The 26,383-nt window shown below is 37.3% G+C and overlaps 1 long non-coding RNA gene across 1 annotated transcript in view; it reads left to right on the top strand.

Annotated features, from left to right (window-relative positions):
• The window catches only part of LOC135321208 (uncharacterized), a 291,585-nt gene extending 265,737 nt beyond the window's left edge, over window positions 1-25,848 (top strand). Inside the window, exon 3 of the long non-coding RNA XR_010380773.1 lies at window positions 25,737-25,848. This is a non-coding gene — a long non-coding RNA (uncharacterized LOC135321208). The remainder of the gene's footprint in view (window positions 1-25,736) is intronic.
• The last annotated feature ends 535 nt before the right edge of the window (window positions 25,849-26,383 follow it).

Below are 26,383 nucleotides of genomic sequence, written 5' to 3'. Positions count from 1 at the left end.
CACACACACAAAACAGCTAGAGGAGTCAAATTCAGAGAGAGAAAGTAGAATGTGATTGCCAAGGGCTGATGGAAATAGGGAGTAATTGTTTAGTGGGTAGAGTTTTAGTTTTGCAAGATGAAAATTTTTCTGGGGATGGATGGTGGTGATGGTTGCACAATAGTATGAATGTATTTAATGCCGCTGAATTGTACACTTAAAAGTAGTTAAAATGTTAAATTATGTGTATATTTTATCATGATTTTAAAAACACAAAAATACACTGAGGTATTCATACCTACTAGAATGGCTAAAATGAAAAAAAAAAAGATAAATATTAATAAGGATGTAGAGAAATTCAACCCTTCATCCTTTCTTGAAGTGGGACTATAGAATGGTTTAGCCACTTTGGGAAAAATTTGTTCCTCAAAATGGGAAACATAAAATTACCATGTGATAAAGAATTCCACAATTTTTGATTATGTAATCAATAGAATTGAAAACATATGACCACACAAAAACCTGTATATGATTATTCATAGCAGCATTAGTCATAATGCTTAAATAATGGAAAGAACCTAAATTTATATCAAATGACAAGATGGATAAACTACATGTGGCATGTCCATAAAATGTAATATTCCTCAGCCATAAAAAGGAATGAAATACTGATACTGTAGTAAGGATGGACCTTGAAAGTGTTATCCTACATAAAGTAAGCCAGGCACATAAGACTACGTATTTGTAGAATTCTACTTATATAAAATATTCAGAGTAATGAAATATATAAAAATAGAAAGTAAATTATTGGTTGTGAGGGGCTGGGGGAGAGAGGAAATGGAGAGTGATTCTAATAGGTCTGGGGCTTCTTTTTGCAGTGATGAAAATATTCTGAAGTTAGATAGCAGTTATCATTGTACTACTTTGTGAATATACTACAAATGTGTAATTTTACATTGTTTAACTGTAAATTTTATGATATGTGAATTATATCTCAATAAACCTGTTATTAAAAAGAGATTGACATGAGATGGAGAAGTTCATTGTTAGCTCTTGTACAATGAAATCTTGGTTGATGAAACAAACCAATGATGTCAGTAACCAGTAAATAGTGGTATTTATTTTCCATTAGGAAAATGATTGTAATTTCAATAGAGTAATTACATAAGGTATTAAAATAGTTCCTCCTTTTCGCCCCCAGATGTGTTTCACTGATGGTTCTTATTACGTAAGTGAGTCTAGATTTGCATAAATTACATAATGTAAACTCTTTCAACCATATCTGGAACAAGGCTTGTCAAGGGCAGAAATGAAAGTGTGGGCTTATCATACTGAATCACAGGACTGGGCCAGGTACACCTCTTCTTTGGTATCTGTTTTCCCACACACCCATTTCTCAATAGGCAGTTTCAAAGAGTTGCGAGATAATTCTCTGAATCAGGCCCAGTAAGGAGAATCAGGCCAAGTCCTCTGCCCAGAGAAAGGATCTTAAATTCTCCTTCTCTTTTTCCTGGCATCTTAGCATGATTCCTATCTTGGGAGTATAAGACCGTGTGTGCCAATTCCTAACAACTTTTACGATATTGAGGAGGGAAAAAAAAAAGGTCTTGGCAAGAAAATCTTCAAGAGTGATTTTTGGACCCTGGAAGAACCTGGGGTGGGTTCAGCGAAGGGAGGGTAAGTCAAGAGCTGAATGTAGTCCTTGCCACGAGCCTAAAGATGGACCACACACTTCTCTGGCTTCTCGCCTTGGTGATATTGTGCTTCATAAGCATAGTCAGCATGTATTTGAACATTATGAGAATCCAAGTTTGTTTGAAAGTTGGTTTGGACGTTATTTTGAGGTTGTGGTTTTGTTACAAGTGTATGTTTATTTTATAACTTTCTACATTTTTTCTTAAACACTTCTCAATCCACTGTTCAGTTAAAAAATGGAAATAATAGTGACTTTTTTCTAGTTTTTCATTTATGCATATACAGAAAATCAGGAGATGAATATCAGTTTGGAAAGAATTTTTATGCCAAATAGCATAATAGGACAATTAATATTTTCTGTGTCTTCTAAAATATAAAATTGACATTCAAATTCAGAGGGATGGGTAGAGTCTAGTCATTATGGAGGTTTATATGTGCCAGTTCAGTACCGTGACCAAAATTCTGCCATTTCCATTGGTTTTCCTGTGAGATTAAAACCAGTGATATAAGGTCGTATAACCTGGGGAGAGAATTATAGCCAGAGTTAAAGAGCTTAAGCCCTAAACTTCTACTTCCAGATTTACTTCTATTGGAGGTCTTGAAAGGCATATCATATAAATAGATCTTGAAGGCTGACATCACCAGGCCAATAGCGGCAGGTAAAGAAGCAGATAGAATCTAAGCACAGGTGAATGAGTGTGGCTTAGGAAGGTGTCCAAGAGGAAGGATTGAAGCTGAATTAGACATGATCTTGGGTAAGATAAGGGATCCATGAGAAGAGAGAGCTCAAGACAGAAGCCTGAATGAACTAACAGAAATCTGGGGTGAGCCCTGTACAGTGCTAGTTGAGGACAGACTTAGGGCTGAGAAATGGGCGTACAGAGGTGACATACAGTCAGGAGTTAACTGCAGATAAAGCTAGATCAAAATCTAGACGTGGTTGTGATAGATCAGCAGAGCCCGCAAGCAGTTTCATAGAAGGCAGCTAGAACGTAGAAGGTAGAAGAGCAGTTGGCTCTACCCACTGAGAACTATCCCAGATTTTACTGGAATCTTAAAGAACTATGAGATTGTGAGAATCAGGGCTGTCATCACCATCAGCATTACCGTCGTCAGCGTCAGTCTCACTACCACTGTCATAATCTCCACTATTTATTGGTAGCTTATTTACATTCCAGGAACTAAGAACTCACCTACATTGTTTAATTTAATCCTCTTAACAGTCCTAAAATTTTAATTTTATCATCTCACTTTCATTATTAATAATAACAACAAAACAACTAACACTCAGAAAAATTAGATACCTTGCTCAAAGTCATGTAGGTAGTAAACAATGAAGCCAGTGTTCAAGACCTACTATACAGTCTGTGTTCTTAACAACCAGACACTCTGTCTCCAATAGCATCTCTTTCCCATTAGTATGAGAAAGGATAAAATGCAGTGGGAGCTGCATAAAACCCAAGAGAAGCTTACGTTACCCTTGTCTCAGGTAGTCATGGATTGTGGCTTATAGATGAAGGGGTAGGAGGAGGCGGGGAGGGGATTGGCACGCTGTAAAGTGCAGCAGAACTTGTCTTGCTCATTAGATATTATACCCAACTTAAGACGTTACCCATACAGCTGTGTCCTGATTCTGTGTGTATGGAGAGGGGGAAGTATTTTTAACCTGTGCCTCAGAAGCTCAGACAGTAGAGCTGGCGGCGGCCTCAGAGATTCCCTAGCCCAACTCCCACTCTATTAGGTGACCTCCAAACTCAATTCCACTGCAAACAGAAAATTCTGCCCGCCTTCCCCAACTCCAAGGCCTCTGGGCAGAGGAAGTTTCTCTTTCTTTGGAGCTCCACATTTTCCCCGATGGCTGTGAGAGCACTGGCTGTGCTTTATTATGGATTATTGTTCACAGCTCTATCTCCTTTCCCATCATCATTGGGGTTCCAAGTGATCTGAGGGCAGAAGTTCCGTCCTAATCCTTTTGTTTTCTCAATACCTATTACCTAACATGGAGGGAGTGTAGGTAACAAAATTTATTGAATTGAAGTTCATATATGACAAAACTAAGTGTCAAAATGTTGAGCAGTTTTCTCAAGTCACATGTAGATTCATAGCAAGACCAGCAAAGATGTCTCCTACTCATAATTTCTAATATATTATTGTGGCCCTCACCTGGGGTCAGTGTTAGTCTCTCTCTCCTTGCCTGGGGTATGTGAGGGAGAGCTACTTTCTAAGCCTGCTCCTCTGAGCACACTCTTATCACTCAGGTCATCCTCCTGTGTTGTTTCTTTGCTGTGTCAGCACCTACAGAGGGAGGATGGAATTTTAAAAATGTACTTGTAAAAATGCACAGCACCAAGCACAGAGGTACTTTATTACCTTTTGTCTTTGATGAAATGACTGGAACCCTAATTCAGGAGAAGCTACATTGACTTATATACAGTCTTACAGGGAACTAGTGACAAAATCTAAAAGGAATTTGATTCTAGGTGTTTTTTTGTTTGCTTGGTTTTTGTTTTTGTTTTTTAACTCTAACAGCATTGAACCATCCCCTGCATAGCCTTAGAAAAAGCTTAAAACTAATATAAAATGGATATAAATGCTATAAATATAAATACTTTAAGAAGCAATGTTCACAACCAAACCAAAAATACCTTTTGTGTGTGTATATAATTTTATGTATGTTTTATGAGTACAGTGAAAGATGTGGAAGACCACTCTCTCTTGTCTCCCTTGGAGAGAGAGTGGTGGGATTGGATGGGATTTTAGTTGCAGATTATTAAATTTTGCATTCATATCTGTGTGGTTTCCCACAAAATTTTTTCCCACAAAAATTAATAAACATTTTTAAGAATTCTGACTGACTGAACTTAACATTTGAATACATTGTGTTCACTCAGGCCCATCTATTCAGCTTATTATTTTAAGAAAGAGATGACCAGGCTAGCACAAGTACATGAGATTTGCGGTATTAAGAAGTGAGTCAGGGACAGGAGTGGAAGCCTGGTTTCCTTGGAACTTAACCCAGAGGGTGAACTCTGGACTTAGAAGACTTTTGGAATTTCTGAAATACTGTGTGAGACTGACTCTTGTGCTCACTGTTGACACCTCACGGCCACACTCCCTGTGGTGCCTTCTGTAACTGTCCCACTACCAAGCCACAGATTCTTCTCAATTTTCTCAGTTAAAATTCCTGAGAAGGAGAGAGAATTGGATTGACCAAGATAATCTCTTGGTTTCATACCTCATAAAACATTGTTCTCCTTTCTAGTGTATGAACAACTATGAACTTGTGTTTCTATCAGATGCTCATACCCCCAGTACAACCTGTTGTCTGGGAGGTGAACTTGTGTATTGTTAGAGTCATGTGGATGTGGGAGGGATGGGGAAGCCTTTGACTAACTCTTTTGGTAAATCCATCCAATACTTATTTTTCTGTGTATTTTAGCCCCTGCAGAGAAATATTTTTATACATGAACCTCACCTGTTGTTTCTAGGCCTATAGTTACTCCTTGGCTACATTTCTTGCTTAACTCTCATTACATCCTACTGAGGTTGTCTCTGTATAAGTGTGTAACCATCACCAGACTGCAAGCTCCCTAAGGAATGGGCTTTGTGTTTACTTATCTGGTATCCCAGGCATCCATCTAGCCAGCCCATAGGAGATCTTCAGGAAATACTATTTAAATGAATGGGTGGCCTTCAAGATAACCAGGGAATGCTTTGAATTTGTTAAAACATAGTAATATTCAATTTCTAGAAGTCTGAATCCTTTCCAGTGTTAACCTGCAACTGACAGTTGTGTTAGTGATTCTGCAACACAACCTGGGTCCTAGCTAGTCTTCAGGGTATTGACATGATTCTGGGTGTCTTGGAAATGGCTATGAAAAGATGGCAGTGATGAGGAAGGTGGAACTGGGGAAGAGTGAGTGAGGTGGGAGGCTGGGTAACTTGGGATTGGTTGTGTAACACGAAAGACAACCCACTAATCTGAAAATGTTACATAAAAAGGAGGTTATATAGATCATATCTGTTTCTATCTCTGATCTGGAAAGTTCAGAAACAGCTGTCAAACCCTGCTTGGGTCTCATTCATATCCTGCCTGTGATATGACTCCTAAAGGGCTGACACCCACATAATCACCGCCTTGTTCCAAATTGCACAATAAGCTTGCCATGGCCTTGGGCTCTCACGCCCATTCTAAGAGCAACATACAGAGACACCAGAGCTGTCAGAGGAGCCATTTTCTCTCTGCATAGTTTTCAGGATACTTTTAAATGTCACCTATCAAAGCTTAGTTTCTTCTCACGGTACCTAGCCTGGGAAAGTATTATTCAGGGTGCACTGGGTTGGGGGCATGACGTCAATGTAAAGTCACAAACTGCCTAAAGGTCAAGAGTCCCATCTGACCTCCAGCCCTGGTTATGCCTGATCAGTCAATCTCCCTGTCTCTAGCCCGGGAGAAACATGTCAATGGTGTGAAAGAGCACAGAGCCTCCGTCTGTTCTAGCCAGTCACATAGAACCAGTTCACAGTAGCTTAAGCCAGTGACATTCCAGGCATCTTCCTCAGGGTCTATATAAACTACACGGCTTATATTATAGACAGGAGAGTAAAGGGACAGGGGAAGAGGTAAAAAGATATGATTATTTTTAAAGATTGTACAAAATTACTGCCAAGTGGTGGTGATGGGAGACGATGATCTGGATATTTTAAAAGAGAATTTTCAATCTCTTTGCCTCAGCATTCTAGACAAATAAGGCAAAAGAGTTACATTCGGAATCAGTGGTAAATTATTTCTCAATAGCTCTGTGTTAAGGAGCATAAGCTTTGGTGTCATAAAAAATTGGATTTGAACCCGAACTTGAATACTTACTAGCTGTGGGGTCTTGGCTGAGTTAGTTGCTTAAGAGCCTATGTCTTGTCACATGTAACAGGGATAATCAAATCTCCCTTGCATGTTTCTTGTGAGAGTTAAGTACACTGGAGTCAAGCACTAAGGACACTCCATGGTATGGTGATTGCTCAATAATTTGTAGTTTGTAATAAAATTCCATTTGGAGTGTATTGGCTTACCTAGGGCCCTCCTGCCTTCCTTCTTTGTGTTATTCAGGCTTTTATAGAGCTTTTGATTGATGGGAACCTGCAGAGAAACATTGAGCCAGGGCTCGCTTCTTAGCAAATCCTAGACACCAGCATTGGCATATGATCCAGGGAAACAGCAAGGCCGTGTTGAAGCATTGCCTTTGAACCCCTCCTGGCTGGTGCCAGTGCCTCATTGTAAAATGTGCAGTTACCCACTCTCTTTGCCTCAGTTTGGTTTGGATGACTTAACAGATACACCCACAGATGTCTGTCAGGCTTGGAACTACAAGTTACCACATGCCCTGTGTACCACTATAAAGAACGTTCTTTCTTACCATTTGAATTTGTCTTTAGTTGCTCTAAGTGTTTACTGACATTGGTGTTATGACTTTATTGATCAGCTTCATGAAGTTCTGGCTGCTGTTTCTTAGTTTCCCAACTGTGAACTTTAATTGTTCAATTTTAAGCACCAACTCCAGTCACTTCCAGTCTTGAATTAATTAATTGGCTCCCAGTTTCTAAATTTCCTAGTATATAGATCTAGGACTTTAATGGTGAGGTGATGCATCTTGCTAACAACTACCTTATTTTTATGAGGCTATATATGGCATAGTATTGTGGTTAAGAGTACAAACACTGGAGCAGACTGTTCAGATTCTAATTACAGAGCCGTCACTCACTATGTATGTGACTTAAGACAAGTTACTTAACCCCTCTGGCCCTCAAGTTCCTCATCTTCATAGAATGCTTACATGAAGTAAATGGGTTCATATATGTAAAGCACTAAATAGAGTTTCCTGACACATAGTGAGTGCTACGGAAGTGTTAGCTGTTATAACTATTGTTATGCATGTAAAATAGTCTGGTTCCCCCTTTTCTGGGAAAGAGCACTAATCAAACCATAGTCACTGTCCTGCTAGTTTCTAGAACCTCAAAGGGGACTGTCTGATGGATCCCTCTGATGGCATGGAGGACTGGAGGTTAGAGCTGAGGGCAGGGGAATCTCCTTGTACCCAGAATTGTGGATCTGCTGGATACAAGGCAACATGACATGCTGAACGTCATTGGGATGTTGAAGAAAAGGATTCACACAAATCACAGAAACAAGTTTGGTGCATGACATATAAAACTGGTGTGGGGAAGGTGACGGAGGTGAGACAAGTGTCATATGCATTGTAAAAGAGAATCATAGGATGACAGTAGAGGTTAGTCCCAGGAGATTTCTGAATGTGACATGGGTGGGTTGGCTACATGGAAAGGAGAGGAGGCAGAGCAGCCATGATAAACCACCAATTCCTTTCCCAATTAGGTTAAGTTTGACAGTTCCCCTTAGTTGACTTACTGGAAAGTCTTGGCACATTCTAATGTATTCCTGAAACAGGAAGCATTTTCCCTTGGTTATTTCTAAGGCCAAGTAAATCAGGCTCTAAGTTAGTCATGGTGTTCATGGGGGCTCTGGAACTTTTTCAAACAGTAGCTTAGCAGTTGTAGATACTGAAAATTTAAAATCATATTCTCCAAGGAAAATAATAACTAGCTCTTATTTCAGGGAGACAATAGATTTCAGAAATAACATAAACATTCATCTCCTGTCCATGCTACTATAATTTAATGCATACTATGTGCTGAGTGTTATAGCAGTTTGTGTCTATAATCTCACTGATCCCTAGATCAATCTGATAAAAGTTACATAAGATTTACTTTTTTTCATATGATTGATGTACTGCTCAGATAGTATTATTTGCTGAATGATAGCATGAACTGACTTAGGTTAGAAAGGATCATTTTGAGATAAGTAGCAGGCAAGAATGAAATCCGTGGGGCCAATTAGAAGCTACAGTGACAGTCTAGATGAGACATGATGGTGGCTTAGACCAAGATGGAAACACTGGAGATGGTGAGAAATCGTCAGGTCCTGGATACATTTTGAAGGTATTATGAATAGCAGTTTCTAACAGAATGAATGTGGGTAAGAAGAAAAGGTAAGGAATCAAGAGGGAATCTAAGTTTGTTGGCCTGAGGAAATATATGGCTGAAATTGCTACAACTGAGATGGAAAAGGCTGAAGTGGAGGCATGTTCAGAGAGGAAGAACAGGAGTTCCATCTGGGACCTGTTAAATTTGAGATGTATAGTACACATCTAATAGAGATGTCAAATAGTCTGAAATTCAGGAAAGAAGTCACGGGTGGAGATAGAAATTTTGGATTCTAGCACAAAGATTTTTTTTAAAAGACGTAAACCTTTATTAAATTACCCTAGGCATGAGTGTAAATAGAAAAGAGAAGAGGACAAAGACAGAGCCTTGGGTCATACCTGTTAGAAATTGTGGGGGAAGAGGAAGAGTCAGCAAAGGAGTTAAGAAAGAGTGTCGAGTAGAACAGGAGGGAGAAAAAGATTGCAGTGACCTGGAAGCCAAGTGCAAAAAATGTATTAAAGAAAAGGGAGGGATTCAGCCCTGTCAAAATGCTTCTATCCATAAAGATGAAGAGTAAGAGTTGACCATTTAGACTTAACAACATAGAGTTCATTGGCGGTCTTGAAAGGAACTGTTTGATAAAGTGGGTTCATATGGGAATCTTTGGGGAAACAAGGCCTGATTAAAGCAGATTTAAGAGAGTGGGAGTTAAATATTTGGAGGCACCAAGGGGAGGGGGAAGAGATACACTTCTGGAATTATAAGGTGATATATTTTCACAGAGACTAGGTGAGAGCAGGAGTTTGACCTTGATCCTCTGATCAGTTTATTGTAGCATGTTATACTAAGGCTTCTACAGATTGGACCTGTATATTCATTTCCCCCCATTTATCCACCAGTGAAGGTAGTTATACTATCACAGTTTAGTTCTGCACTATGTCACTATTCTATCTTAAATGGAGATATTGTGTTGTGAATTGGCAATATTAAGTTGAGCATGGTAATATTCTGACAGAAAAATGACAACCAGTCCACTGTCAGGTTTCCTTTGATTGAATTGGAAGTAAAGACCACTTTTCTAGAAAGTAGAGCCTAACTGGTCATCAAAATAAGGTTGAGGATTGTTCTGTAGCCTGTGAGGTTAATATCAGGCACTGAAGTTTGCTGTCAGGGCTTTGAAGGATCAGGAGACTAAAAGTTTGGAATACTGTTGACTCTCTTAATGGAAGAGGAATCTGAGAAAAAAATAGGCATCTGAGATTATTGCTTATAACTATTCTCCCAAAAATAATGAATAAAAGAGCTGGGTGGTAGAAAACAGCTATACCTATATGCTAAAGAATGAGTAGACACTGTCTAGGAAAGCAGTTGTTACTGGATTTGAGGGTTTGACTTTGTCTTCATCAACGTGGCTAATGACCCTCATTGGCCATTAATGGGCCAATGTACTAATTTCAGGAAGAAAGCCACTCTTTTTATTCTCATTAAATGGATTTAAATTTAGAGAAGTGTTGCCCTTTACATTTATAGGGTCTCCACTAGAATACAAACTCTTTGGAAGAAAGACCAGTTTTTTGTTTTTTGGGTTTTTTCCTTTTATTAGTTCCCAGTTTACCTATTCAGGAGTTCTGAATGTATTGTGCCTTCAGTCCACATTTCTGATCAGTCCTCTCAACATGTGATGAATAGTAGGAGGTGGGGCAGTTGGATGAAAACCTGTGGCATCTGGGCTTGTAATCTGATAATCAGGAATGGTTGGGCAGAAAACCTCAGTTGGCTGTTGTGCTGACAGTTATCAGAGAGTGCCGCAAGTCATTCTTAAGATTTTATTTTATTTCTTAAAATTTCCTCTTGGGGATTAATCATTGTCAAGTCTCTACTTGAGATTTATTTCTCATTAAGTCTGAAAGAAAACCTTACATACCTTACTTTGTGACCAAGGTCATATTCTTGGGTCCCTTGTTGCTTGCTTATCAGAACAATTTAGCATTTATTAACTAACCCAGATTTATGATATTTATTTATGCTAAAGATGCTTATTTATGCTAATTATTATATGTAAAGTAATAAATTCATGAACTCATTCTATATAGACACTTTTATTTTCTACTTCCATCTCCAAGGTTTCATTGGTTCAACCTACAAATATTGAAATGTTGAAAGAAAACCCCTAAACTCTTAGTGGTTTTCTACATTTTACACAGTATGAATATACCATTTTTTTGTATTTTTTAAAACCTGTTTTCTGGTGATAAACATTTGGGTTGTTTTCAATTTTTACTACCACAGATAATGCTGTAATGAATGACACTGTACATTTAACTTTATAATTTGTAGGGATTCCTTATGTTTTATAGTTATTAATTCTTCCTTAAATGCCTTTCAGACTTTTCCCCCTCTTGACATTTCTTGTCTTTTTAAGTCTCATGAGTAGCATAGAATAATATCTGGTACAAACAACATCACGACTATCCAAGCTGGGGTTACCACTAAAATTTACAGAACAGCCAGCTGTCTAATATACATTCAGAACAAATGATCAGTTAATACATAGCTCTACCTTGTTGTCTTAATACCAGTTATCTTGCCTAACATTCTTTATTATGTTAGTGGCATAATTTGGGGTCTTCTCTCTTTTGTCTAAAAGAACCTTAAGTCCAGAGTCTATTAATTCCGAGAGGGCATGTCTAGCTCTCAGAGATGGTATGAAAAGTGATTGTAACATAGAGTTTGAAGCTCTCAGAGAATGTGTTTTTAGAAACAAAAAAATGGTGCTATGGATTCAAACAATATGATTATTATTTTCATATGTTAATAATATGATTAATGTTCAATTTACCATTTCTTATGTCATTATCCTCATTTATATTGAAACCTTCCATTTATATTTCAAATCTTATATTCTTAACTCTCTGGGCTGAACACCTGTGAGAGTTGTTCTTTACTTATACACTCATCCTCTCATAATTGTGCAACTGTTTCATTTCTTGATGAAGAAATATGTGACTTTAACATGATCAACTAGTCATAAAATTCTGTCAAGCCAATTTTTGTGTCACTAATTTGGCCTGTGTTGCTCATACAGAGAATCTTTGGTTGTCAGAGTAATGGGTTCGTAGAAGCGGAATCCTAGTAGGGATAATACTCAACCTCCTATCTTCCCTTTTTACTTACTCCAAAGGCCATTAAAACTAGGAGCAGAGTTAGGGTCATTTGTTTTAGGAAACATCTTCCCAGAAGAAGGAACTAGAGGGTGAGGAAGGGATGAGGGACAGCTGGATGATAACTTTTTCTCCCTCTTACTCCCATAATGGTGTGACCCCCTCCAACACCCCTCAACGACTGTAAATTTGGTTTAAGGGCCAAGAGAATGTCATGTCTGTAAACCTTCTCTTGAATGGAAATGTCCAGGGCATAGATTATGTAGATTTTCCCTGAAGAGTGATATATAAGCCCCAATATAAAAGGACTATAGCAAAGCACTCTGCACAGACAGTCCCACGGCCTCCATGTCCCTTCTGTTGGGCTGAGTGGGGCCCATGGAAGGATGCTACATTGATTTGCCATATCTGTTCTTGCATTTGTGGCCTCCTCACTTGCACTAAATTTTATAACATTTCCTAAATAAAACAAGAGCCTATTGTGGAAGTGGTCTTTTTTCTCCCAAGCTAAAGCCCACCTCAAATACTAGATTGATCATTTGAGGGAGTTGCATTGCTCCAGCTAGGACCAGTTTTGAATCTGATTTTATTAATAAGCCTTTGGATCCAGTACTATAGTGATGAGTTTCCTTTCTTTTTCATCTTGAGTATGAAACCTACAATACACTTTGGAATGCCATTGAAGCTTTTTAGACTATATTTCCTAGTCTTTCAGGAAGGGATAGCCATATAACTAAATCTGACCACTGAGATGGAAAAAAAAAAATTATTCAGTGAGGCTTACAGGAAGTTTCAGAGGAAATTAGGGCAAGCTTTTTCACACGTATCCTCTGTAATTCATTCCTATGGCCTGGTATGGTATAGCGATGGATGGAGCTCCAGCAGCTCTTCTAGACTATCAATGAAATTGGGAATCACATGCTGAGATGGTTGAATAGAACCCAAACCTGTGTCTCTGAGAAACACAGAGATATCAGTTGATTCTGGACTGCCTAGCTCCAGAGTTCTTTTATGTGAGGAGGAAATAAACCTATACTTTGTGTAAGCTATTTTTAGGTTTTCTTTTATATGTAACTTGCTTATTTTTTACTGCAAACCAGAAACACAGTAGCCACAGATGTAAATATATTAATTTAGTTCAAGAGATGCTGCAATTTTTCCTTTAACTGTTCATATATAAAATATACTCTCCTGAATATATGTGTTATGGCCTTACTAAGAAAACTAATTTAATACCTTAGCACCAAATATGGAAGGAAGTCTATTTTTGTAGTTGAGGTTTTAACTTACAGCCAGCCCTATTTTCTAGGTACCTGGGCATTTTAGTTATGTTTTGATTGCCTTTGTTATTGGTTGCCCTAGATACTCCAGTCTACTTTCCACATTAATCTTCTCCCATTTATTTTATCTAATTTCCATGTGCAGTGCTGTCCAGGAGTACACCTTCAGTCAATAATTGATTTGTTATTCACTTTTGACACTGGCCAGGTCACCAGCCATTGATGAATTTAACAATCCTCTGCCTCCTGAAAAACATAAAAACTGAGCTACACAAAAACACTGGGGTTGTATATGTGTATTTCTGGGGACAGTGGCACATAACCTGTCTAACAATCAGAAGCACAGCATCCTCTGTATTCTGTGGCTGTTTTACAGATAGAAGGGTACCCAACCCTGAGGGAACTCCCTGTCATCAATGGAGAATACATGAGGGACTGGATAGATCATTGCTGGATGAACAATGAACATCTGGAAATATTGCTGGGCAATTGCTTCAGTGATGCCTTATCTCTACCAGTGTGTAATTTTTGTGAATTTTAAATTCTGTTTACTTTTGCTTTTTATTTCACACTGGCAACCTGAAATTAAAAAAAGAAAATGTTCCACAGAGTTTAGCATGGAGAATAAAAACAAAACAAAAGCTAGTGCTGAACTAGAGAAAGAATGAAATGACTTTCTTGCCCTGGAAGTAACTGATGGGCTGCTAAATTACTCCACATAGAAAGTGTTTGCACACGTTCCTGCATGGGTAATCTGTGTGTGCATTTTAACACTGTCTTTCCATTTGTATCTGAAGGCATCTTTTCAATTTTCTCTTCTGTGTACATGCCTTGTTTATTTTTTGTTTTTCTCTCTAGCTATCTTTTTCCTTGTCAAGTTCAGAGTATACTTATATTTATGAAATATTATTTCAAAGTCCTTTCCTCTAAACTCTTTTCTCTTTTTGTATAAACAACTGTTCTCTATTTTATACTCTCTTTTTGCCTATTTCCTTCCTATCACCTTGTTTTATCTTTTGACCATCAAGTCAGAGAACTGAGGTACAATATATATAATGTTCTTTTTTCTGCCTAAAAACAAACAAAAGAAAATTTTTCAGTTCAAAATAACTGTCTGAACACATTACCTCCTGTTCCTCTCCAAGTTTCAATAAAGTAATATGCAAAAAAAGTCAAAATAATATTTTTATGGTGCCATGGAAAAGCTCAGTGTGGTGTTAGTCTCAGGCCAAAACAACTGAGATTTCTGGAAGATAATAAGCGAATGGAATCAGCTCCAAAACATATGGGTTTTTATTTGTTTGTTTGTATGTTTTTTTAGTCGAACTCTAAAGTAACCCTGAGTCAGAGAAAGTGTAATTTGGGGAAAAGAGAAGGCTATAGAGAATTTGCTGCAGAACAGCTTTAGATTGACTGGTTCCACTATTTGTTGAGTATAAACAGGGGCACCTTGCTTGTCAAATACATTTGGTATTCCTGATGCAAGAGATTCCCAGAATGAATACTGAGGGCTATCAAAGCAGGACAATTCTCTATCCCATTTACAGCTGCTAGGAGGAAAGAGTAATTACTGATACTTGTTAAAGAAAACCTGCTAGATTTAGGTACTCCTCTTCGCCTCTCATATAAACAAACATAGCCCAGGTCCTTGCAATCAGAATCTTGGTTTGTTGCTGGTGGGGGAGATATTTCCACTTGAACTTAGGACATAAATATCATTTCTTAATTTGAGGAAATAAATTGAGGAAAGCTAAGACCATGAAAGAGGACCTCTACGTGCAACAAGAGAAATAAAAATATTAAGGAAAACTGTTGGTGATGGGAACGAATGGATTGATTAATACAAATGTAATTATTATCCAAAGTGAATGTTTGAAGATATGAGGAAATGTATCAAGTGTGCTTAGAAAACAACAACAGAAACAATAGCAATACCAACAGATTGCTATGAAAAGGAAGTTCTCAAAATTCATGAAACTTAAAGGCACGATCATTGATTTAAGACAAGATGTAGTAGATAAGCTGAACAGACACAGCCATTGTATTGGTGTATTGGTGAAATGAAAACAGAACTAGGTGATGATTCTAGAATGTAACACAAATATAAGAGAAAAGATACAAAAGAAACATTAGGAGAAATAGAAAATAGATTCAGTAGTTTCATTGTGAATCAAAAAGCAATTTCAGAAGAAATAGAGGGAAGCAATACATGAAAATATAATAGAAGAAAATATTCCTGAGCTGAAGACAGACTTGCCTTAAGACTTCAAAAAAAATTTGGATGTCGATTAAGGAAAACAAAATAAGAATACCTACGTTCTCCCTGGTGGAATTTCAGAATGCCAGTGATAGAAAATTCTAAACTTCCAGAGAACAAGATTTTAACTTACTGTAAAGAATATTTCTCAGACTGGCATCAGACTTCTCACGTACAACACAGATGGTAAAAGATAAGGAAAGATTGTCTTCAAAGTACTAGAAGAACATAATTTAGAGCATGGATTTCTCTTTATATTAAGTTATACTAATATTCATGAGTAGAGTCCGAGGAAAACATGATTAATCATAAAAGGATTGAGAGAATTTATATACCAATAAAACAATTATAAATTAATTACTACGGATATACTCTAGCAAAATTTGGAACAAAATTTCAAAATATTTCCTAAAAATGAAAATCAGACATTAAAGTATGTTGAAATTTTAATTTTGTTTGGAATGAAGATTAAGTATGAATAATTTTTAGCTGTAATGGGAATGGCATTAAACATGGTTTTGGCAAGTGAAAATGATAGTAGTTGATAAAAAAGAATGGGTTCTTTAACTCACAGATATCAAAGAGGGAAAAGGACAATGAAAACCACTTGATTGTACTAAGGCACTACATTCAAGTCAGAGATAAGACAATGACACATATCACTGTTATTCTTCTAATTTATTCTATAGAAATTAATCAATATAGTAAGTTTATACAACATAAATAGTAAAAAAAAGAAAAAAATAAAGCAGTTAATATTTACAAAGTTTATAATTGCTTCCTGAGAAAATCCTAAGGAAATAATTAAAAAACATTAAGACCCAAATAAAAAAGTTTAGTGAAATTCCCACATATTATATACATTGATAAAAACTGATAATTTGAGTAATTACCAATTAGAAACTAATAGAAAAATGTAATTTTAACAATAGTTATGAAACTATTAAGTATATAAGAAGGAACTTATGATAGTAAAGTATTATATTATAAGCACTGATAAAACTTGATTAAAAGGCAAAAAAAAAAAAAAAAAAACAGAAAACCTGAGCACATGGAAAGAAATATGATATCTGGCTATAGGAGTCAATTGATATTATAGAAATATCAATTCTCAAATTAATCTGTGATTCAGTTCAGCTTCAAAAAACATCCCACTAGCATTGGGTTTTTTTCTTTTTTTCAGAATGAACTTTTCATGTTGAGATAATTTTAAGCTAACAGAAAAGTTTACCAAAATAGTATAGAATTCCCATATATTTTTAACTCAGCTTAAGTGAACATCTTATATAGTCTTAGCACTTTCATCAGAAGTAAGAAATTACCCTTGGTAAATACTATTAACTTAAGTCAAGAACTTCTTAGAGTTCACTGATTTTTCTACTAATACACTTTTTTCTCTTCGAGGATTCAATACAATATACCACACTGCATATAACTGTCACTTCTCCTTAGTCTCCTCTGGCCTGTGAAAAAATCTTGTTCTTTCCTGTCTTTTATGATCAACACTTTCGAAGAGTCACTTATTTTGTAGACTGTTTCTCAATCTGGGTCTGTCTGAAATCTTCTCTTCATCAGATTGTGGTCCTGCGTTATTGGAAAGTTACCACAGAGGTATCTGTGATGTGTCTTTCTCATCACATATCTCAGGGGGACATCAGGTTGATAGGTACTACTGATGATGTTAACCTCGATCACTTGATTAAAGTGGTATCTGCCAGGCTCCTGTACTCTAAGATACTGTACTCTAATTTAGCCCTTTGTAATTACAAATTTATAAAACAGAGTACAGTGTTTGTGTAGTTGTTGTATCTTAAGCTTTACAGTATCCACTAAAAACACTGTTTTCTAAAACTGCTTAATCAGTTACTTAAAGTTACTTGATGATGATCATGGGATTCATTTTTTTCTTCATTAAGATGTTTAATTTAGCTTGTGCTTAAATTTTTATCTATTAATTTTATCATCTTTTGGTGGACCTTGTTTGCAGTAATTATTACTATAGTGTTCTAACAGTGATTTTTAGTTACCTCCATTCTTTTTACATTTATTAATTGGTATTCTTCTGTAAGGAAGAGTGGCCGCTCTTATTTATGTTATTTATTTACTTAAATTTATATCAGTTTAGTATGGACGAATGGGCATTTATTTTATTCTTTGGGTTATAATACAATATTACCATTATTTATTTTGTTGCTCATGGTGTTCTGTTGACTGTTGGAAACTTTCAGATTGGTTCTTAGGGTTTGTTGAAATGTTGCTATCATTTTTTTTTATCACTTCCTTATTTCCTGGCACCACAGGATACTTCAGGTTCATCTTGTATTTTATCTGCCTCTGCTTTGGACTAAACCAGTCCAAAGAGTCCTGTTTGTTTGTTTGTGTTTTCTTTAGAGAACAGTATTTAGAAACCAAGATCTGAGTGCCAAGTATGCTCATTGCTACTGGGACATCACTGCTTCTAGCCCGTCTCAGTAAATAGAGCTAGTACACACATACACATACATGTGTACACAAACTTGTGTGTATGCCTCTATCTGTCTGTCTGTCTGTCTGTCTATCTATACTTTTAACCACACAGCTATATCGATACCTCTGCCTCATACCTAGCACCACATGTTCATTCTAGTCTTCTTTCTTTTCTGAATTGTAACTACTCAATCTGCAGCCAAATCTACCTGCAACTACATCTGCTTTTTCCAGAGTGACACCTAAATGGAATCATGTACTATGTAGCCTTTTCAATTTGACTTCTTTAACTTAGTAAAATGTATTTATGATTCATGCAGTTTGTGTGAATCAATAGTTTGCTAATTTTTTTTACCACTGAGTAATATTCTATTGTATGAATATTCTACAGGTTGCATATTCACTGTTGGAAAATACGGTTTTTTTCCCATCCAATTTTCAGTGTTTAATGAATAAACACCAAGTCCTGTAAATATTTGTCTATAGATTTTTTTATATGAATATAGTTTTGATCTCTTCATGGTAGATGCCTCTGGGTAGGGTAGTTGCATATTTAAGTTTATATGCAATTGCCACACTGTTTCCAAAGTGCCTTTAGTATTTTGAATTCTCACCAACAACTTATGAAAGTTCCAGTTGCTTCATGTTCTTGTCAGTACTTGACATGGAAAGTTCTTTGTTGTTGCTGTTTTGTTTTGTTTTGTTTCTTTTTATAGAGGGTCATAATTTTGGTGTTACAGCCAAAACCTCTTTGCCTAACCCAATGTCATGCAGATTTTCTTTGATATTCTTGATTATTCTTGTCCTCAGTGAAGATGAGGAAGATGATCAGACAGAGTTACTTTTCCCTCTCACACAGCTGCTTCTTCCTGCAATACACACTTCTTAGGGCATTTTGCAAACTTTCCTGAGTGCACCACATGAGGTTCATGGAGAGACAGACTGCAAGAGGATGTGGACAGTTTCTTTGGCCTCCAGGCCATGCTCAGCCTTTACCAATTTTTCAATTATTCTGGTTTAACTTTTCTTACTGTACCTGGTTTCTGTCTACCCTAGGTGAGTGAATGCTTGGATCTCCTGTCTCCCTGTGGGCACCGTCTCTCCTTAGATGATTGGGACTATTTGTTCGTATCAGCTCTTTAATAGGTTAAAAAAAGGCTAATAAATTTGAAGTTAGTCTGGCTCTTTTTCATTTAAAGGTGGGCTTGACCTCCTTTCAACACTGTCTTAGGCAGAAACTGGAATTACCCCATTGAGATTTTTAAGGAACCAGAATAGGTGATTTCCAGTAAATGAAAAATACTAGCCAAAAAATATTTAAAAAGAAAAACAATAAGGCAAGATTTTTCCTTCTAAACAGTATATTATGAAGTTACCTTATTATGTTTTAAATTAATACTTTTCTATATTATATATTTATCTCAATAGAAACAATGAGATTTTGGTAGAGAAATAAGCATAGCAGATCAATGGAACAAAATTGATTTTCCAGAAAAAGACTCTATAAATATGGTAATTTAATATATGGTAAAGGAGATAATTCAGATCTCTAGAGACACACATTATTTACTGAAAGACTTAGAGACAATTGGGTATCCATTAAAACAGTAAGTTAATTTTCTATATCATAAGTATTACAGTAGTGCTGAAATATACTAAAGATCTAAATATAAGGAAAACTAAAAATAAATATATTATATATATGAAATTATAGAATGTTTTTTGTAATCTTGACAAGGGAACACTAGGGAAGACACAGAACCCAGACACTACAAAGAAAAAGAATGAAAATTTTAACCAGCTGAAAATAAATATATTAAAATATTTAAATGACATAAAACATTATAAATAGAGTTTAAAAAAACAGTGATAGGACAGGAGAAAATATTTGCTTATATTTGCTTCCTCTAAAGAACTCCCCAATCAGCATGAACACTACTAAATAGCTAAATAAAGTTATTGGCAAAAGATTAAAATTGACAATTCACAGAAGAACTGAAATGGCCAATAAACAAATGCTAAGCTGCTCAACTTCCTAGCAACTAGAAAAAATAAGAGAGAGAGAGAGAGATCAGTTTTCATTCTTAAGAATGGCAAATTTTAAACAAACTTATAAGCAATTCTTATTGATGACAATGAAAGGATTTGAGGACTTTTATATACCATTGATGAGAAAGTATGTTTAAAATGCCTTTCAGGGGGCTTATTGAGCAGTATCTTTCAAATGTTGGCATTTCTTGGTCACTGGAAATAAATCCGCTTTTAAACTTGCTTATTCAACCTAAGCAAATTATTGACTCTTTCAACTGAAAAACCTCAGCTGAAAGGAACTCAGCAAGGAGACATCGGCTTTAAGTGAGGCAAGCACCTATTTCCTACTGAGTCTCAATTCTCCCTTCTGTCCTGTGGTTGCCTCCCCCTGTGATACTGAGATGGTGTTATGAGCTGAATCAAGTACTAAAAATCCATATGTTGAAGTCCTAACCCTCAGCATCTCAGAATGTGACAGTATGTGGAGATAGAGTTTTGAAGAATTGATTAAAATGAGGTCCTCAGGGTGTACCTTAACCCAACGTGACTGGTATCTTCATAAGAAGAGTAAATTTGGACACAGACACACATGGAGGGAAAACAATGTGAAGACTCAGGGAGAAGGTGGCCATTTTTAAACCAAGGAGAAAAGCTTGGAACAGATCCTCCCTCAGAAGGAACCTACACTGCAGATACCTTGGTCTTGGACTTCAAGCCGCCAGAACTGTGAGAAAATAAATTTCTGTTTTTGTAGCTACCCAGTCTGTGTTATTTTGTTACAGCAGCCCTGCAAAACTAATTCAGATGACATCCAAAGTCTCCCAGGGCTGCATTTTTCCTGTATATGTACAAAAAGAAATCCTGAGTATCTCAGAGTTCCCATCTAAATCCCTGAGTTTCATCTTGATTAGAATAGTTCTGACATGTGGCATCCTCTACGTGCGTCATTGTTGTGATCAGAGGTATTTAATGGGCTCATTGCCTTAGCTGCGTCCTAAGCTCCACTTCTACTGAAGCCTGATGCCCCAGCACCAGAAGAACTTGAATAGTATATAAGGCTACAGCAAACAGGGGAGCTAGAGATGGATGCCAGGTACAGTCTTCTGTGTTCTTTGACCTGCCACCAGTCTTCTTGCTAGCTGAGGGAGATACTGACACATGTGTCCAAAAGGCCCATATGAGCTTTTTATTATGCTGTCTTTGTTATAGTGAAAAATTGGAATCAGCCTTAATGCCTGCCAGTAAAATAATGACTGGCTAATCTATGATAAAAGCACAGAATGGATCAGCATGCCTTCTATGCAAATGTTAAAAAGAATGAATTGTATTTACATGGTTTGAAATGGAAAGATCTGCATGACCAAAATGGGAAATGTGAGTTCTGAATGATATCTGTAGAATATCAGTTAACCAAAAGAGTCAACAAATCACACTTCTGTGTGTACATACAAGTATGCAGATGCATTTTTTTAAATGTCTAGGAGGATACCTACCTAACTGGCAACAGTGGTTATGTCAGAGGAAGAGTTTAGGATAGGATTAGGAGGATTAATTCTGGAGAATTTTGCTTTATTTGTGATTTTTGCCATTTATGAGAATATATTCAAGCAGTTAGTATCTATAAAACTAAAAAATAATGAAGTGCTTAGTATCATATCTGGAATGTAGTGAGCACTTAGTAAATGTTAACAGTTCTTATTAGGGATGGGTGAGAACTTTTCAAATCAGATTCCTACAGATGAGTGTAAATTAGAGCCGGGAAGACTGTGGTCTCACCACAGGGGGCCAGGTGCTTAGCAAGAGGACCAGGCAACTAGATGACATACATGCATGTGTACATGTCTGGATATAAGTGCACAGTACAAGTGGTTGTAGAAGATCCCTCACCAAGCTGGTTATTGATCACCACTGGGGGCTCATGGAGAAGGGAAGGGATGAAGTTGGCCTCTGTTTTTATTCCACCTATTATATTCTTTTAACTTTTCATAAACATGTATTATTTTGGTACTACTTGAAGTAATCAAAATTATACTTACGTAATTTCTGGTTTGCTTCTATAGTCTATGTCCTCCATTTGCTTAAAAACTTATCCCAGCAAGGAAGAGCAATTTGCAAAAGCATTAATTGGAGCCCTGTTTGTGTTCTTATATTCTGGGCTATTGAGCGAGAATGAGGATTGTTTGTCAAAGCAGGACCAGCTGGGATTCTCTGGCTGACTCCCAGGCGCAACTGTGAAGACACGGATCCTGGGTGCTCTCCCACCTCGTCGGGAGCAGCACTTCTCCTGTCTGCTCTTGGCACCCTACAGCATCCTGTGCCCTGCTAAGGTGTTAACTGACAACTGACAGATTTTACTAAGAGCCTACTCTTCTCAGTAGTACTTTCATTTTAAAAGTTGACTTTTAAAACTGAAAGAAAAGAAAAGAAAAGAAAAACACCCCAAATCCAGACTTCTGAGGTTCAAGGCATAAAGTTTCTTCATGATAGCACATAAATATGATCACAGCTCTCCCATCTTTGAAGCAAATAAACAAATGGTCTCTTGACCCCTGAGATCCCATTAGCAACCACCCAGTGTTTATCACTTTTTATGCAAGATTTTCAGGAGAACAGTTTGTTGTCCCTTCTACAACCTCCCAACCACTACAACTGCCATGTAACCTGGCTTTCGTCTTCTCTCTTGAAACTGCTCTCTTTAAGGTCACCATCATTCAGATCTAATTGCCAATCTGACAGACTTGAATTCAATTCATGACTCTCTAGGAGAGTAGGGTTATGGCATTTGTCATAGTCTTTAATTTTGTCTGTTTATCTGTCTCCCCACCTTGCTGGTGAGCTTCTTTATGTCTGATTCTCTGACTCATTTGTCCTCATTTTATAGTTGTCTTTTACAGTACTCAGCCCACAGTAATGCTGACCACACATCTTCTCCCCAGTATCTGTTGAGAGACTGGGTGATTTGGGAGGCCGAGTGCTGCTCACATAGTAGGAGGGAGTAAAATCTGTGCAAAAGCATGGCAGGCAGTGGGAGTGTTAGACTGGGGAGGTATTTTGAGCCGATTAATTCTTTCAGCACCTCTTCAATAGTGCAATCTGCCCACTCTTCAGATTGGCTCTGATTATAAGAATTAGGAAGTTAAGATGGTATAACTTGGTGCAAGGACCAGAATGATGTTTGCCTGACAGAGAAGAGTAGCATCTCCATCCTGACATGGAGTAAAGCATGGGAATAAGAGGAGGAGAGAGTCATTCCAATATTAGAGCAAGAGTAATTCCAGTGCCCAAGGTTTTAATCACACATTATCCTCATCCCCAAACCCCAGTGACACAGGCTGGGCCTCTTCTATACTGTAAATACACTTAAATATCTAAAGAAATGGAATTGAAGATGACCTTTAGTCAGTTTTAATGACATTCCCAAGCAAATCCTGAGCTCTGCTGAAGAGATAGGTACAGGATCTCAGCTCTGAATGTGAGTTTTCAAAAAGCTGTAGTGAAAAATAGCATTTCTGAACGTGACCCCACCTCTCATACATCTGCACTATTCATTGACTCAGGTTCCTGTTGTTTTAGTATTACTATGGTGCAGACTCTGTTTTGAGGCCATGCTCAGAAGGGATAATGAGTGCAGGGGAGAGAGGGAGGACTTCACTAGGTCTGTAGACAGGTGATACATATGCTAAGATGCACGGAGTAACTCTCCTTCTTCTGAACACCTCTGAAGTTAGACAGAAAAATTATAAGTTTAACCTGCTCTGACTGTACCAGAAATGAAACCATTGTAATAGAAACGTGTCATAAGATCAATGTCTTCCACTTGTAAACCAAACATCTTTGCTGTGCCTCTGTGTTTGTTTTGGCTTTAAAAGCTGAGTCCTTTATCAAACAGTAGGAGACTATTATCTGGTGATAATGTATTTTGATTCTGTTGTTGTTATCTTAAAACTGGTTTCTTCTGGGCCCATCCTTCTGGTATGTTTGTTTAATGACATGTTTAAAAATCTTTGTAAGAGCTGTATTAAAATGACAGATATTTTATATTGCCAACATAAACCACAATCTCCAAGGCTGATGATAAACTCCAGTCCTGGTCTCGGCTACTGTATGCTTTAAAGCTCTTAGATGCTTGTCAAATGTTGGCATAGTTGTCAATCATTCTGTACCATACTTATAGTTTGTGTGAGAAAGCCATTTGTTAAATTGCAGCTTTCTAGACTCAAAGAACATTTACCAAATGCTTTCAGATAGAATGCCACCTTATTCTGTAAAATACTGTGAATCTTGCAAGGGGAAGAAATACCTGAGAAAAACAGCAAATTACAGGAGAGAAAAGTAACTAACACATCTCTCCATTCCCTACTAAGTTCTTGATAAGAACTGAGAATAGCACTTAATTCTTCTCTTTTCTATGTGTGTTTTTGTTATTTGTGTGACTAGTAAAGGTCTTTGGGGACAGGGAACAGATACTACATTGGTGGTCTCAAGATTATAAAGGAATGACCACCCTACGATGATGATTCACTATGGTGACTACAGAGTCAGGGAAGTATCTCTAGATTTTTCTCATATTCTATCATCCTTTCCCTCCTTTTGGTAGACTCTACTCATCTCTAAGGCCAGAGGGTCTTATACATTATAGCAAAGTGAATGGTACAGATGGTGAAAGGTAAGTGGACCTCCTTTTCTCCCTAACACTATTACCAATACCCTGCTCCCCGATGCCTGTTAGCTGGCCCTATCAGTTCCATAACATTTTCATACCTCTTCTTTGTACTTACCCTTCTCACCCTGTTATTTTAGTCAAATAGGCAGAAGACCCAGACTGAGGTTCCCTCTGACATGCCAACTCAAATGTTTATAACTGTCACCTGTCTTTTAACCTACAGGGTCTAAGTCCCTGGTTCCCAACCAGGGAGTATCACATATGGACTAAGAAGTGTGTGAAAACCAAATAACTAATATGTCTTGTAATTCATAATGCATCATGTATGTTTATAGATCATATGATATGAAATTATTTATTTATATATTATTTTCAGATGTGTGTTTGCAGTAGGTGAAGCAATCTGTGACAAGTTAATAGCTTCCATGTGCAGTGATGAGAATTGTAGATCATCTTAGAGCAGAGTTCTCTCATTATGGGAGGGTCTACTTGTATGATTCTTTCTAGTTAAGCAGTTTTAAGGCAAAAAAGCTCCATTGTCCTGGAAAATCATGTAATAGAAACATTTTGGCACCCAGCTTCTTGGTTTTCAGAGTTAATCTTTCAGGAGAAGGATGACCAAGCCAGGATATAGGCCAGTAGGGATGAATCTAATATCCCAACCGCTTATCCCTGAGATTAGAAATTAAGGAAACCTACCTGGTTGGATAAAGGTGACTCAGTCTATCTTAGTCCATTTGGACTGTTATGACACAATACCACAGACTGGGTGGCATATAAACAACAAAAATTTACTTCTTATAGTCCTGAAGGCTGGAAGCTAAAGAACAAGTCAACCAGCAGACCAGGTGTCTAGTGAGAGCCTGCTGACTTCTCACTGTACCCTCCCATGGCAGAAGGGGATGAGGGAGTTTTCTGGGTCTCATTTATAAGGTACTAATCCCATTCATGGGGTCCCTCATAAACTACTTCTCAGACACCCCAACTCCAAATACTATCATTTTGGAGATTAGGTCTCAACATGTGAATTTTGGGACACACAAACATTCAGTCTAGCACAGTCCAAATCTAACTGATGATAAAGGATAACAAGAGCCCTATGGGGGACCTCACTCTGTGAAAGAAATGGCTGGTGACCTGATCTCACTATGGTGTATTTATGGGAGATTGGAGCTAGCACAGCATGTGTCTAATCCAAGATGTACCTGCAGGTCCTGCCTCTCTTTGGAGAAGAATGACTGAACATATTGAGTCTTGTCTGGGGACCTTCGGAGGTGCTGGCAGGAAACAGACCAGTAAGAGCATCGTGGCATCACTGCACAGTAAGTTAGTGTTCCTTTCACCACAGAGTATCATTTTTCAGTTGTGGCCTTTCAAAAGCAATATGGCAATCACCATGAACTGATAGGATTTTACAATTCTCATTCCACCTGGTGTTTAGAAGAAGGAATTGAAAAAGCAAAAGATGTAGGTGACTATAATTGTATATCAAGCTTGTAAAGTGGGTTGTACTGCCTGCATGTGGACATTACCATGATTCCCAATATTCAGCATTATGAATCCATAGTAGTCTTTTGACATTTTGTATTTTGTTATTTGGCAGATACATTGTGGGAGTTTGGGAAGTTTCTCAATATTGAAAAGGAATTCCTATTCTTATAAAGAATTACTGAATTGAGGGGGTAAAAAAAACAACTCTTGGGCTTTGTATTAGTTTATTCCCTTGTTCCTACTCACTGATACTCTTAACAAACATCAAAAAAGGCTGTGCTTAGATCCAGGGACAGTCATTAAGGAAGGGTCTAGAGTGCATTTCACACCCGAGAAAGGGAGAAATCCTATCTGAAACAATCAGTTG

Source organism: Camelus dromedarius, chromosome 4 (assembly GCF_036321535.1).
Source record: "Camelus dromedarius isolate mCamDro1 chromosome 4, mCamDro1.pat, whole genome shotgun sequence".
Taxonomy (NCBI): Eukaryota; Metazoa; Chordata; class Mammalia; order Artiodactyla; family Camelidae; genus Camelus; species Camelus dromedarius.
Note: the sequence above shows the minus strand (reverse complement) of the source record. Positions and strands in the feature narration are given on the sequence as shown.